General features: G+C 37.5%; 3 non-coding genes across 3 annotated transcripts; all 3 read right to left on the bottom strand.

Moving 5' to 3' along the window:
* On the bottom strand, positions 1-73 carry TRNAF-GAA (transfer RNA phenylalanine (anticodon GAA)). The gene has a single exon. It is a non-coding gene; the product is annotated as a tRNA-Phe (tRNA).
* A 4,600-nt stretch (positions 74-4,673) lies between these two features.
* Positions 4,674-4,746, bottom strand: TRNAF-GAA (transfer RNA phenylalanine (anticodon GAA)). Its single transcript has one exon. It is a non-coding gene; the product is annotated as a tRNA-Phe (tRNA).
* Positions 4,747-6,421: 1,675 nt separating this feature from the next.
* Positions 6,422-6,494, bottom strand: TRNAF-GAA (transfer RNA phenylalanine (anticodon GAA)). Its single transcript has one exon. It is a non-coding gene; the product is annotated as a tRNA-Phe (tRNA).
* Between the last annotated feature and the right edge of the window lie 9,739 nt (positions 6,495-16,233).

Genomic DNA, 16,233 nt, shown 5'->3' on the forward strand with positions numbered 1-16,233 from the left:
TGCCGAAACCCGGGATCGAACCAGGGACCTTTAGATCTTCAGTCTAACACTCTCCCAACTGAGCTATTTCGGCCTGCCAGCAGCTATAGTATTCAGCCTCTTTTTTTGAACAATCCCAGAACAGAGATGCAGAACCTGGATTTTCAATCTGAGGTTAGAGCTGTGTTTTAATGTGTCCTGCATTGTTCAGCAGCTAACTGGTGAAATGGGTGAGTAGCGTTTTTGGGATAAATGTTAGGTCGTTTTTCTTTTAAAACTCTAAGTGGACCAGCACTGTATTACACAGACGTATGTCGCCTGAGTAGGTAAGCTATGTCATCTCAATACTGACAACTTTGTTCAAGGAGAAGTGAAAGCTGATGCAGACAAGAGTTTACTTTGAAAAAAGTATAAAATGGGATAAATTCGTCATCAAAGCTGATGGCAAGAGAGGTGGAAGCAAGTTTAGAAGGAGGACAGAAAGACAACTTTTTGTTGAAGTTATCATGTTGTTGATCAGTTGATAAAATATTTTGAGAAATAAAGAAAAAAAAACTAGAGCTGATTTCAAGAAATATTTTGCAAGAATGTAGGATCCCCTCGCACTGTGCTGAAAGTCAGGATTGAATCAGGTACCTTAAGCTCTTCAGTCTAACGATCTCCCAACTGAGATATTTCAGCCAACAAGTCCCTGTGGCCTCCTGATGTATTATTAATAATTGTAGACGATACATACAGAACCTGGTCATTCTATTTTCGTTTATAGTTATGTGTTAAAGTGTCCAGTATCATTCAGCAGGTAACTTGGTCTGATGAGTGAATATCCTTTTTAGGGGACAATGTAGGTAGAATTTTTTTTTCTAAACTCTGAATTGACTTATACTCTGAAACACAGACCTATATGGCCAGGGTGTACAAGCTATGTCATCTGACTACTGACAGTTTTGTATAAGGGGAATTGGAGGCTGATGCAGGCAAAGCTTTACTTTAAAATAAAGCAAGAAGTTTCAAATAAATGAGGCATAGTTGAATACAAGAGAGGTGGAAGCAACTTTGAAAGGAAGACAGAAAGTAAATAATATGTTGAATTGATTGTGTTGTTGATCAGATTGATAAAAGGTTTTGATAAAGAAGAGCGCTGATTTAACTCCAAACAGCTTTTGTGACATGAAAAGCAGAAGTTGAAATTGTGCCAAAACCCAGGATTGAACCAGGGACCTTTAGATCTTCAGTCTAACGCCCTCCCAACTGAGCTATTTCGGCCTGCTGGTAGTTTGGGTCTTCATCCTTTCTTTTAAACTTCCCAAGAAAATAGATGCTCAACCTCATGCTAGATCTATGTTTTAAGATGTCCTGTATCATTCATCAGTTAACGGGTGCAATAGGTAAATAGCATTTTTCGGATCCAGGTTAGGTAGCTTTTTTTTTTACTCTGAATGGACTAGCACCATATTACACAGAGGTATTTGGCCTGAGTAGGTAAGCTATGTCATCTGAATACTGAAATCTGTGTTCAAGGAGAAGTGGAAGCTGATGCAGACAAGAGTTTACTTTACAAAAAAGCATGAAATAGGAAACATTTGTAGTCGAAGCTGAATGCAAGAGAGGTGGAAGCAAATTTAGAAGGAGGACAGAAAGACAATTCTATGTTGAATTGATCATGTTGTCGATCAGTTGATCAAATATTTTGATAAATAAAGAAAGAAAAACTTGAGCTGATACCAAGAAATATTTTGTGAGAAGCAAGAACCCTCTCAGACTTTTCCGAAACCCAGCATTGAACAAGGGACTTTTAGATTTTCAATCTAACACTCTCCCAACTGAGCTATTTCATCCAGCTGGCCATTTTGGCTTTCTGTTGTATTTTTGATAATTGTTAAAGATAAATGCAGACCCTGGTCATTCTATCTGCATGTGCAGTTATGTGTTAAATTGTCCAATATTATTCAGCAGCTAAATTGGTCTGATGGGTGAATTTCCTTTTTAGGAGCCAAGTTAGTTAGAAGATGTTTGTAAACTATGAATGGACTTATACTCAGACACACAGACCTATATGGCGAGGGTAGGCAAACTAGGTCATCTGACTACTAACAGTTTTGTATAAGGGGAACTCGAGGCTGATGCAGGCAAAGCTTTACTTTCAATTAAAGGAAGAATTGGCAAATAAAGCAGGTAAAGTTGAATACAAGAGAGGTGGAAGCAAGTTTGACAGAAAGACAGAATGTAAAAAATATGTTGAAATGGTTGTCTTATCGATCAGCTTGATAAAAGGTTTTGATCATTATAAACAACGTCAATATGAGTTGACTCCAAATAGCATTTGTGGCATGCAAAGCAGAAGTTCAAAATGTGCCTAAACCCGGGATTGAACCAGGGACCTTTAGATCTTCAGTCTACTGCTCTCCCAACTGAGCTATTTCATCCAGCTGTCAATTTTGGCTTTCTGTTGTATTTTTTATAATTGTTAAAGATAAATGCAGAACCTGGTCACTCTATCTGCATGTGCAGTTATGTGTTAAATTGTCCAGTATTATTCAGTAGCTAAATTGGTCTGATGGGTGAATTTCCTTTTTAGGAGCCAAGTTAGTTAGATGATGTTTGTAAACTATGAATGGACTTATACTCAGAAACACAGACCTATATGGCGAGGGTCGGCAAGCTAGGTCATCTGACTACTAACAGTTTTGTATAAGGGGAACTGGAGGCTGATGCAGGCAAAGCTTTACTTTCAATTAAAGGAAGAATTGGGAAATAAAGCAGGTAAAGTTGAATACAAGAGAGGTGGAAGCAAGTTTGACAGAAAGACAGAATGTAAAAAATATGTTGAAATGGTTGTCTTTTCGATCAGCTTGATAAAAGGTTTTGATCATTATAAACAACGTCAATATGAGTTGACTCCAAATAGCATTTGTGGCATGCAAAGCAGAAGTTCAAAATGTGCCTAAACCCGGGATTGAACCAGGAACCTTTAGATCTTCAGTCTACTGTTCTCCCAACTGAGCTATTTCATCCAGCTGGCAATTTTGGCTTTCTGTTGTATTTTTTATAATTGTTAAAGATAAATGCAGAACCTGGTCACTCTATCTGCATGTGCAGTTATGTGTTAAATTGTCCAGTATTATTCAGTAGCTAAATTGGTCTGATGGGTGAATTTCCTTTTTAGGAGCCAAGTTAGTTAGATGATGTTTGTAAACTATGAATGGACTTATACTCAGAAACACAGACCTATATGGCGAGGGTCGGCAAGCTAGGTCATCTGACTACTAACAGTTTTGTATAAGGGGAACTGGAGGCTGATGCAGGCAAAGCTTTACTTTCAATTAAAGGAAGAATTGGGAAATAAAGGAGGCAAAGTTGAATACAAGAGAGGTGGAAGCAAGTTTGAAAGAAAGACAGAAAGTAAATAATATGTTGAATTAATTGTATTGTCGATTATCTTGATAAAAGGTTTTGATCATTTTAAACAAAGTCAATATGAGTTGACTCAAAATAGTCTTTGTGGCATGCAAAGCAGAAGTTCAAAATGTGCCGAAACCCGGGATCGAACAAGGGACCTTTAGATCTTCAGTCTAACACTCTCCCAACTGAGCTATTTCGGCCTGCCAGCAGCTATAGTATTCAGCCTCTTTTTTTGAACAATCCCAGAACAGAGATGCAGAACCTGGATTTTCAATCTGAGGTTAGAGCTGTGTTTTAATGTGTCCTGCATTGTTCAGCAGCTAACTGGTGAAATGGGTGAGTAGCGTTTTTGGGATAAATGTTAGGTCGTTTTTCTTTTAAAACTCTGAGTGGACCAGCACTGTATTACACAGACGTATGTCGCCTGAGTAGGTAACTATGTCATCTCAATACTGACAACTTTGTTCAAGGAGAAGTGAAAGCTGATGCAGACAAGAGTTTACTTTGAAAAAAGTATAAAATGGGATAAATTCGTCATCAAAGTTGATGGCAAGAGAGGTGGAAGCAAGTTTAGAAGGAGGACAGAAAGACAACTTTTTGTTGAAGTTATCATGTTGTTGATCAGTTGATAAAATATTTTGAGAAATAAAGAAAAAAAAACTAGAGCTGATTTCAAGAAATATTTTGCAAGAATGTAGGATCCCCTCGCACTGTGCTGAAAGTCAGGATTGAATCAGGTACCTTAAGCTCTTCAGTCTAACGATCTCCCAACTGAGATATTTCAGCCAACAAGTCCCTGTGGCCTCCTGATGTATTATTAATAATTGTAGACGATACATACAGAACCTGGTCATTCTATTTTCGTTTATAGTTATGTGTTAAAGTGTCCAGTATCATTCAGCAGGTAACTTGGTCTGATGAGTGAATATCCTTTTTAGGGGACAAGGTAGGTAGAATTTTTTTTTCTAAACTCTGAATTGACTTATACTCTGAAACACAGACCTATATGGCCAGGGTGTACAAGCTATGTCATCTGACTACTGACAGTTTTGTATAAGGGGAATTGGAGGCTGATGCAGGCAAAGCTTTACTTTAAAATAAAGCAAGAAGTTTCAAATAAATGAGGCATAGTTGAATACAAGAGAGGTGGAAGCAAGTTTGAAAGGAAGACAGAAAGTAAATAATATGTTGAATTGATTGGAGTTAAATCAACGCTCTTCTTTATCAAAACCTTTTATCAATCTCATCAACAACACAAACAGCTTTTGTGACATGAAAAGCAGAAGTTCAAATTGTGCCGAAACCCGGGATTGAACCAGGGACCTTTAGATCTTCAGTCTAACGCTCTCCCAACTGAGCTATTTCAGCCTGCTGGTAGTTTGGGTCTTCATCCTTTCTTTTAAACTTCCCAAGAAAATAGATGCTCAACCTCATGCTAGAGCTATGTTTTAAGATGTCCTGTATCATTCATCAGTTAACGGGTGCAATAGGTAAATAGCATTTTTCGGATCCAGGTTAGGTAGCTTTTTTTTTTACTCTGAATGGACTAGCACCATATTACACAGAGGTATTTGGCCTGAGTAGGTAAGCTATGTCATCTGAATACTGAAATCTGTGTTCAAGGAGAAGTGGAAGCTGATGCAGACAAGAGTTTACTTTACAAAAAAGCATGAAATAGGAAACATTTGTAGTCGAAGCTGAATGCAAGAGAGGTGGAAGCAAATTTAGTAGGAGGACAGAAAGACAATTCTATGTTGAATTGATCATGTTGTCGATCAGTTGATCAAATATTTTGATAAATAAAGAAAGAAAAACTTGAGCTGATACCAAGAAATACTTTGTGAGAAGCAAGAAACCTCTCAGACTTTTCCGAAACCCAGCATTGAACAAGGGACTTTTAGATTTTCAATCTAACACTCTCCCGACTGAGCTATTTCATCCAGCTGGACATTTTGGCTTTCTGTTGTATTTTTGATAATTGTTAAAGATAAATGCAGACCCTGGTCATTCTATCTGCATGTGCAGTTATGTGTTAAATTGTCCAATATTATTCAGCAGCTAAATTGGTCTGATGGGTGAATTTCCTTTTTAGGAGCCAAGTTAGTTAGAAGATGTTTGTAAACTATGAATGGACTTATACTCAGACACACAGACCTATATGGCGAGGGTAGGCAAACTAGGTCATCTGACTACTAACAGTTTTGTATAAGGGGAACTCGAGGCTGATGCAGGCAAAGCTTTACTTTCAATTAAAGGAAGAATTGGCAAATAAAGCAGGTAAAGTTGAATACAAGAGAGGTGGAAGCAAGTTTGACAGAAAGACAGAATGTAAAAAATATGTTGAAATGGTTGTCTTATCGATCAGCTTGATAAAAGGTTTTGATCATTATAAACAACGTCAATATGAGTTGACTCCAAATAGCATTTGTGGAATGCAAAGCAGAAGTTCAAAATGTGCCTAAACCCGGGATTGAACCAGGGACCTTTAGATCTTCAGTCTACTGCTCTCCCAACTGAGCTATTTCATCCAGCTGGCAATTTTGGCTTTCTGTTGTATTTTTTATAATTGTTAAAGATAAATGCAGAACCTGGTCACTCTATCTGCATGTGCAGTTATGTGTTAAATTGTCCAGTATTATTCAGTAGCTAAATTGGTCTGATGGGTGAATTTCCTTTTTAGGAGCCAAGTTAGTTAGATGATGTTTGTAAACTATGAATGGACTTATACTCAGAAACACAGACCTATATGGCGAGGGTCGGCAAGCTAGGTCATCTGACTACTAACAGTTTTGTATAAGGGGAACTGGAGGCTGATGCAGGCAAAGCTTTAGTTTCAATTAAAGGAAGAATTGGGAAATAAAGGAGGCAAAGTTGAATACAAGAGAGGTGGAAGCAAGCTTGAAAGAAAGACAGAAAGTAAATAATATGTTGAATTAATTGTGTTGTCGATTATCTTGATAAAAGGTTTTGATCATTATAAACAAAGTCAATATGAGTTGACTCAAAATAGTCTTTGTGGCATGCAAAGCAGAAGTTCAAAATGTGCCGAAACCCGGGATCGAACCAGGGACCTTTAGATCTTCAGTCTAACACTCTCCCAACTGAGCTATTTCGGCCTGCCAGCAGCTATATTATTCAGCCTCTTTTTTTGAACAATCCCAGAACAGAGATGCAGAACCTGGATTTTCAATCTGAGGTTAGAGCTGTGTTTTAATGTGTCCTGCATTGTTCAGCAGCTAACTGGTGAAATGGGTGAGTAGCGTTTTTGGGATAAATGTTCGGTCGTTTTTCTTTTAAAACTCTAAGTGGACCAGCACTGTATTACACAGACGTATGTCGCCTGAGTAGGTAAGCTATGTCATCTCAATACTGACAACTTTGTTCAAGGAGAAGCGAAAGCTGATGCAGACAAGAGTTTACTTTGAAAAAAGTATAAAATGGGATAAATTCGTCATCAAAGCTGATGGCAAGAGAGGTGGAAGCAAGTTTAGAAGGAGGACAGAAAGACAACTTTTTGTTGAAGTTATCATGTTGTTGATCAGTTGATAAAATATTTTGAGAAATAAAGAAAAAAAAACTAGAGCTGATTTCAAGAAATATTTTGCAAGAATGTAGGATCCCCTCGCACTGTGCTGAAAGTCAGGATTGAATCAGGTACCTTAAGCTCTTCAGTCTAACGATCTCCCAACTGAGATATTTCAGCCAACAAGTCCCTGTGGCCTCCTGATGTATTATTAATAATTGTAGACGATACATACAGAACCTGGTCATTCTATTTTCGTTTATAGTTATGTGTTAAAGTGTCCAGTATCATTCAGCAGGTAACTTGGTCTGATGAGTGAATATCCTTTTTAGGGGACAATGTAGGTAGATTTTTTTTTTCTAAACTCTGAATTGACTTATACTCTGAAACACAGACCTATATGGCCAGGGTGTACAAGCTATGTCATCTGACTACTGACAGTTTTGTATAAGGGGAATTGGAGGCTGATGCAGGCAAAGCTTTACTTTAAAAGAAAGCAAGAAGTTTCAAATAAATGAGGCATAGTTGAATACAAGAGAGGTGGAAGCAACTTTGAAAGGAAGACAGAAAGTAAATAATATGTTGAATTGATTGTGTTGTTGATCAGATTGATAAAAGGTTTTGATAAAGAAGAGCGTTGATTTAACTCCAAACAGCTTTTGTGACATGAAAAGCAGAAGTTGAAATTGTGCCAAAACCCAGGATTGAACCAGGGACCTTTAGATCTTCAGTCTAACGCTCTCCCAACTGAGCTATTTCGGCCTGCTTGTAGTTTGGGTCTTCATCCTTTCTTTTAAACTTCCCAAGAAAATAGATGCTCAACCTCATGCTAGAGCTATGTTTTAAGATGTCCTGTATCATTCATCAGTTAACGGGTGCAATAGGTAAATAGCATTTTTCGGATCCAGGTTAGGTAGCTTTTTTTTTTACTCTGAATGGACTAGCACCATATTACACAGAGGTATTTGGCCTGAGTAGGTAAGCTATGTCATCTGAATACTGAAATCTGTGTTCAAGGAGAAGTGGAAGCTGATGCAGACAAGAGTTTACTTTACAAAAAAGCATGAAATAGGAAACATTTGTAGTCGAAGCTGAATGCAAGAGAGGTGGAAGCAAATTTAGAAGGAGGACAGAAAGACAATTCTATGTTGAATTGATCATGTTGTCGATCAGTTGATCAAATATTTTGATAAATAAAGAAAGAAAAACTTGAGCTGATACCAAGAAATATTTTGTGAGAAGCAAGAAACCTCTCAGACTTTTCCGAAACCCAGCATTGAACAAGGGACTTTTAGATTTTCAATCTAACACTCGCCCAACTGAGCTATTTCATCCAGCTGGCCATTTTGGCTTTCTGTTGTATTTTTGATAATTGTTAAAGATAAATGCAGACCCTGGTCATTCTATCTGCATGTGCAGTTATGTGTTAAATTGTCCAATATTATTCAGCAGCTAAATTGGTCTGATGGGTGAATTTCCTTTTTAGGAGCCAAGTTAGTTAGAAGATGTTTGTAAACTATGAATGGACTTATACTCAGACACACAGACCTATATGGCGAGGGTAGGCAAACTAGGTCATCTGACTACTAACAGTTTTGTATAAGGGGAACTCGAGGCTGATGCAGGCAAAGCTTTACTTTCAATTAAAGGAAGAATTGGCAAATAAAGCAGGTAAAGTTGAATACAAGAGAGGTGGAAGCAAGTTTGACAGAAAGACAGAATGTAAAAAATATGTTGAAATGGTTGTCTTATCGATCAGCTTGATAAAAGGTTTTGATCATTATAAACAACGTCAATATGAGTTGACTCCAAATAGCATTTGTGGCATGCAAAGCAGAAGTTCAAAATGTGCCTAAACCCGGGATTGAACCAGGGACCTTTAGATCTTCAGTCTACTGCTCTCCCAACTGAGCTATTTCATCCAGCTGGCAATTTTGGCTTTCTGTTGTATTTTTTATAATTGTTAAAGATAAATGCAGAACCTGGTCACTCTATCTGCATGTGCAGTTATGTGTTAAATTGTCCAGTATTATTCAGTAGCTAAATTGGTCTGATGGGTGAATTTCCTTTTTAGGAGCCAAGTTAGTTAGATGATGTTTGTAAACTATGAATGGACTTATACTCAGAAACACAGACCTATATGGCGAGGGTCGGCAAGCTAGGTCATCTGACTACTAACAGTTTTGTATAAGGGGAACTCGAGGCTGATGCAGGCAAAGCTTTACTTTCAATTAAAGGAAGAATTGGGAAATAAAGGAGGCAAAGTTGAATACAAGAGAGGTGGAAGCAAGTTTGAAAGAAAGACAGAAAGTAAATAATATGTTGAATTAATTGTATTGTCGATTATCTTGATAAAAGGTTTTGATCATTATAAACAAAGTCAATATGAGTTGACTCAAAATAGTCTTTGTGGCATGCAAAGCAGAAGTTCAAAATGTGCCGAAACCCGGGATCTTTAGATCTTCAGTCTACTGCTCTCCCAACTGAACTATTTCGGCCTGCCAGCAGCTATAGTATTCAGCCTCTTTTTTTGAACAATCCCAGAACAGAGATGCAGAACCTGAATTTTCAATCTGAGGTTAGAGCTGTGTTTTAATGTGTCCTGCATTGTTCAGCAGCTAACTGGTGAAATGGGTGAGTAGCGTTTTTGGGATAAATGTTAGGTCGTTTTTCTTTTAAAACTCTGAGTGGACCAGCACTGTATTACACAGACGTATGTCGCCTGAGTAGGTAAGCTATGTCATCTCAATACTGACAACTTTGTTCAAGGAGAAGTGAAAGCTGATGCAGACAAGAGTTTACTTTGAAAAAAGTATGAAATGGGATAAATTCGTCATCAAAGCTAATGGCAAGAGAGGTGGAAGCAAGTTTAGAAGGAGGACAGAAAGACAACTTTTTGTTGAAGTTATCATGTTGTTGATCAGTTGATAAAATATTTTGAGAAATAAAGTAAAAAAAAACAGAGCTGATTTCAAGAAATATTTTGCAAGAATGTAGGATCCCCTCGCACTGTGCTGAAAGTCAGGATTGAATCAGGTACCTTAAGCTCTTCAGTCTAACGATCTCCCAACTGAGATATTTCAGCCAACAAGTCCCTGTGGCCTCCTGATGTATTATTAATAATTGTAGACGATACATACAGAACCTGGTCATTCTATTTTCGTTTATAGTTATGTGTTAAAGTGTCCAGTATCATTCAGCAGGTAACTTGGTCTGATGTGTGAATATCCTTTTTAGGGGACAAGGTAGGTAGAATTTTTTTTCTAAACTCTGAATTGACTTATACTCTGAAACACAGACCTATATGGCCAGGGTGTACAAGCTATGTCATCTGACTACTGACAGTTTTGTATAAGGGGAATTGGAGGCTGATGCAGGCAAAGCTTTACTTTAAAATAAAGCAAGAAGTTTCAAATAAATGAGGCATAGTTGAATACAAGAGAGGTGGAAGCAACTTTGAAAGGAAGACAGAAAGTAAATATTATGTTGAATTGATTGTGTTGTTGATCAGATTGATAAAAGGTTTTGATAAAGAAGAGCGTTGATTTAACTCCAAACAGCTTTTGTGACATGAAAAGCAGAAGTTGAAATTGTGCCAAAACCCAGGATTGAACCAGGGACCTTTAGATCTTCAGTCTAACGCTCTCCCAACTGAGCTATTTCGGCCTGCTGGTAGTTTGGGTCTTCATCATTTCTTTTAAACTTCCCAAGAAAATAGATGCTCAACCTCATGCTAGAGCTATGTTTTAAGATGTCCTGTATCATTCATCAGTTAACGGGTGCAATAGGTAAATAGCATTTTTCGGATCCAGGTTAGGTAGCTTTTTTTTTTACTCTGAATGGACTAGCACCATATTACACAGAGGTATTTGGCCTGAGTAGGTAAGCTATGTCATCTGAATACTGAAATCTGTGTTCAAGGAGAAGTGGAAGCTGATGCAGACAAGAGTTTACTTTACAAAAAAGCATGAAATAGGAAACATTTGTAGTCGAAGCTGAATGCAAGAGAGGTGGAAGCAAATTTAGAAGGAGGACAGAAAGACAATTCTATGTTGAATTGATCATGTTGTCGATCAGTTGATCAAATATTTTGATAAATAAAGAAAGAAAAACTTGAGCTGATACCAAGAAATATTTTGTGAGAAGCAAGAAACCTCTCAGACTTTTCCGAAACCCAGCATTGAACAAGGGACTTTTAGATTTTCAATCTAACACTCGCCCAACTGAGCTATTTCATCCAGCTGGCCATTTTGGCTTTCTGTTGTATTTTTGATAATTGTTAAAGATAAATGCAGACCCTGGTCATTCTATCTGCATGTGCAGTTATGTGTTAAATTGTCCAATATTATTCAGCAGCTAAATTGGTCTGATGGGTGAATTTCCTTTTTAGGAGCCAAGTTAGTTAGAAGATGTTTGTAAACTATGAATGGACTTATACTCAGACACACAGACCTATATGGCGAGGGTAGGCAAACTAGGTCATCTGACTACTAACAGTTTTGTATAAGGGGAACTCGAGGCTGATGCAGGCAAAGCTTTACTTTCAATTAAAGGAAGAATTGGCAAATAAAGCAGGTAAAGTTGAATACAAGAGAGGTGGAAGCAAGTTTGACAGAAAGACAGAATGTAAAAAATATGTTGAAATGGTTGTCTTATCGATCAGCTTGATAAAAGGTTTTGATCATTATAAACAACGTCAATATGAGTTGACTCCAAATAGCATTTGTGGCATGCAAAGCAGAAGTTCAAAATGTGCCTAAACCCGGGATTGAACCAGGGACCTTTAGATCTTCAGTCTACTGCTCTCCCAACTGAGCTATTTCATCCAGCTGGCAATTTTGGCTTTCTGTTGTATTTTTTATAATTGTTAAAGATAAATGCAGAACCTGGTCACTCTATCTGCATGTGCAGTTATGTGTTAAATTGTCCAGTATTATTCAGTAGCTAAATTGGTCTGATGGGTGAATTTCCTTTTTAGGAGCCAAGTTAGTTAGATGATGTTTGTAAACTATGAATGGACTTATACTCAGAAACACAGACCTATATGGCGAGGGTCGGCAAGCTAGGTCATCTGACTACTAACAGTTTTGTATAAGGGGAACTCGAGGCTGATGCAGGCAAAGCTTTACTTTCAATTAAAGGAAGAATTGGGAAATAAAGGAGGCAAAGTTGAATACAAGAGAGGTGGAAGCAAGTTTGAAAGAAAGACAGAAAGTAAATAATATGTTGAATTAATTGTATTGTCGATTATCTTGATAAAAGGTTTTGATCATTATAAACAAAGTCAATATGAGTTGACTCAAAATAGTCTTTGTGGCATGCAAAGCAGAAGTTCAAAATGTGCCGAAACCCGGGATCTTTAGATCTTCAGTCTAACGCTCTCCCAACTGAGCTATTTCGGCCTGCCAGCAGCTATAGTATTCAGCCTCTTTTTTTGAACAATCCCAGAACAGAGATGCAGAACCTGGATTTTCAATCTGAGGTTAGAGCTGTGTTTTAATGTGTCCTGCATTGTTCAGCAGCTAACTGGTGAAATGGGTGAGTAGCGTTTTTGGGATAAATGTTCGGTCGTTTTTCTTTTAAAACTCTAAGTGGACCAGCACTGTATTACACAGACGTATGTCGCCTGAGTAGGTAAGCTATGTCATCTCAATACTGACAACTTTGTTCAAGGAGAAGTGAAAGCTGATGCAGACAAGAGTTTACTTTGAAAAAAGTATAAAATGGGATAAATTCGTCATCAAAGCTGATGGCAAGAGAGGTGGAAGCAAGTTTAGAAGGAGGACAGAAAGACAACTTTTTGTTGAAGTTATCATGTTGTTGATCAGTTGATAAAATATTTTGAGAAATAAAGAAAAAAAAACTAGAGCTGATTTCAAGAAATATTTTGCAAGAATGTAGGATCCCCTCGCACTGTGCTGAAAGTCAGGATTGAATCAGGTACCTTAAGCTCTTCAGTCTAACGATCTCCCAACTGAGATATTTCAGCCAACAAGTCCCTGTGGCCTCCTGATGTATTATTAATAATTGTAGACGATACATACAGAACCTGGTCATTCTATTTTCGTTTATAGTTATGTGTTAAAGTGTCCAGTATCATTCAGCAGGTAACTTGGTCTGATGAGTGAATATCCTTTTTAGGGGACAATGTAGGTAGAATTTTTTTTTCTAAACTCTGAATTGACTTATACTCTGAAACACAGACCTATATGGCCAGGGTGTACAAGCTATGTCATCTGACTACTGACAGTTTTGTATAAGGGGAATTGGAGGCTGATGCAGGCAAAGCTTTACTTTAAAATAAAGCAAGAAGTTTCAAATAAATGAGGCATAGTTGAATACAAGAGAGGTGGAAGCAACTTTGAAAGGAAGACAGAAAGTAAATAATATGTTGAATTGATTGTGTTGTTGATCAGATTGATAAAAGGTTTTGATAAAGAAGAGCGTTGATTTAACTCCAAACAGCTTTTGTGACATGAAAAGCAGAAGTTGAAATTGTGCCAAAACCCAGGATTGAACCAGGGACCTTTAGATCTTCAGTCTAACGCTCTCCCAACTGAGCTATTTCGGCCTGCTGGTAGTTTGGGTCTTCATCCTTTCCTTTAAACTTCCCAAGAAAATAGATGCTCAACCTCATGCTAGAGCTATGTTTTAAGATGTCCTGTATCATTCATCAGTTAACGGGTGCAATAGGTAAATAGCATTTTTCGGATCCAGGTTAGGTAGCTTTTTTTTTTACTCTGAATGGACTAGCACCATATTACACAGAGGTATTTGGCCTGAGTAGGTAAGCTATGTCATCTGAATACTGAAATCTGTGTTCAAGGAGAAGTGGAAGCTGATGCAGACAAGAGTTTACTTTACAAAAAAGCATGAAATAGGAAACATTTGTAGTCGAAGCTGAATGCAAGAGAGGTGGAAGCAAATTTAGAAGGAGGACAGAAAGACAATTCTATGTTGAATTGATCATGTTGTCGATCAGTTGATCAAATATTTTGATAAATAAAGAAAGAAAAACTTGAGCTGATACCAAGAAATATTTTGTGAGAAGCAAGAAACCTCTCAGACTTTTCCGAAACCCAGCATTGAACAAGGGACTTTTAGATTTTCAATCTAACACTCGCCCAACTGAGCTATTTCATCCAGCTGGCCATTTTGGCTTTCTGTTGTATTTTTGATAATTGTTAAAGATAAATGCAGACCCTGGTCATTCTATCTGCATGTGCAGTTATGTGTTAAATTGTCCAATATTATTCAGCAGCTAAATTGGTCTGATGGGTGAATTTCCTTTTTAGGAGCCAAGTTAGTTAGAAGATGTTTGTAAACTATGAATGGACTTATACTCAGACACACAGACCTATATGGCGAGGGTAGGCAAACTAGGTCATCTGACTACTAACAGTTTTGTATAAGGGGAACTCGAGGCTGATGCAGGCAAAGCTTTACTTTCAATTAAAGGAAGAATTGGCAAATAAAGCAGGTAAAGTTGAATACAAGAGAGGTGGAAGCAAGTTTGACAGAAAGACAGAATGTAAAAAATATGTTGAAATGGTTGTCTTATCGATCAGCTTGATAAAAGGTTTTGATCATTATAAACAACGTCAATATGAGTTGACTCCAAATAGCATTTGTGGCATGCAAAGCAGAAGTTCAAAATGTGCCTAAACCCGGGATTGAACCAGGGACCTTTAGATCTTCAGTCTACTGCTCTCCCAACTGAGCTATTTCATCCAGCTGGCAATTTTGGCTTTCTGTTGTATTTTTTATAATTGTTAAAGATAAATGCAGAACCTGGTCACTCTATCTGCATGTGCAGTTATGTGTTAAATTGTCCAGTATTATTCAGTAGCTAAATTGGTCTGATGGGTGAATTTCCTTTTTAGGAGCCAAGTTAGTTAGATGATGTTTGTAAACTATGAATGGACTTATACTCAGAAACACAGACCTATATGGCGAGGGTCGGCAAGCTAGGTCATCTGACTACTAACAGTTTTGTATAAGGGGAACTCGAGGCTGATGCAGGCAAAGCTTTACTTTCAATTAAAGGAAGAATTGGGAAATAAAGGAGGCAAAGTTGAATACAAGAGAGGTGGAAGCAAGTTTGAAAGAAAGACAGAAAGTAAATAATATGTTGAATTAATTGTATTGTCGATTATCTTGATAAAAGGTTTTGATCATTATAAACAAAGTCAATATGAGTTGACTCAAAATAGTCTTTGTGGCATGCAAAGCAGAAGTTCAAAATGTGCCGAAACCCGGGATCTTTAGATCTTCAGTCTACTGCTCTCCCAACTGAACTATTTCGGCCTGCCAGCAGCTATAGTATTCAGCCTCTTTTTTTGAACAATCCCAGAACAGAGATGCAGAACCTGAATTTTCAATCTGAGGTTAGAGCTGTGTTTTAATGTGTCCTGCATTGTTCAGCAGCTAACTGGTGAAATGGGTGAGTAGCGTTTTTGGGATAAATGTTAGGTCGTTTTTCTTTTAAAACTCTGAGTGGACCAGCACTGTATTACACAGACGTATGTCGCCTGAGTAGGTAAGCTATGTCATCTCAATACTGACAACTTTGTTCAAGGAGAAGTGAAAGCTGATGCAGACAAGAGTTTACTTTGAAAAAAGTATGAAATGGGATAAATTCGTCATCAAAGCTAATGGCAAGAGAGGTGGAAGCAAGTTTAGAAGGAGGACAGAAAGACAACTTTTTGTTGAAGTTATCATGTTGTTGATCAGTTGATAAAATATTTTGAGAAATAAAGTAAAAAAAACCAGAGCTGATTTCAAGAAATATTTTGCAAGAATGTAGGATCCCCTCGCACTGTGCTGAAAGTCAGGATTGAATCAGGTACCTTAAGCTCTTCAGTCTAACGATCTCCCAACTGAGATATTTCAGCCAACAAGTCCCTGTGGCCTCCTGATGTATTATTAATAATTGTAGACGATACATACAGAACCTGGTCATTCTATTTTCGTTTATAGTTATGTGTTAAAGTGTCCAGTATCATTCAGCAGGTAACTTGGTCTGATGTGTGAATATCCTTTTTAGGGGACAAGGTAGGTAGAATTTTTTTTCTAAACTCTGAATTGACTTATACTCTGAAACACAGACCTATATGGCCAGGGTGTACAAGCTATGTCATCTGACTACTGACAGTTTTGTATAAGGGGAATTGGAGGCTGATGCAGGCAAAGCTTTACTTTAAAATAAAGCAAGAAGTTTCAAATAAATGAGGCATAGTTGAATACAAGAGAGGTGGAAGCAACTTTGAAAGGAAGACAGAAAGTAAATATTATGTTGAATTGATTGTGTTGTTGATCAGATTGATAAAAGG

Source organism: Triturus cristatus, chromosome 8, assembly GCF_964204655.1.
Source record: "Triturus cristatus chromosome 8, aTriCri1.1, whole genome shotgun sequence".
Lineage (NCBI taxonomy): Eukaryota > Metazoa > Chordata > Amphibia > Caudata > Salamandridae > Triturus > Triturus cristatus.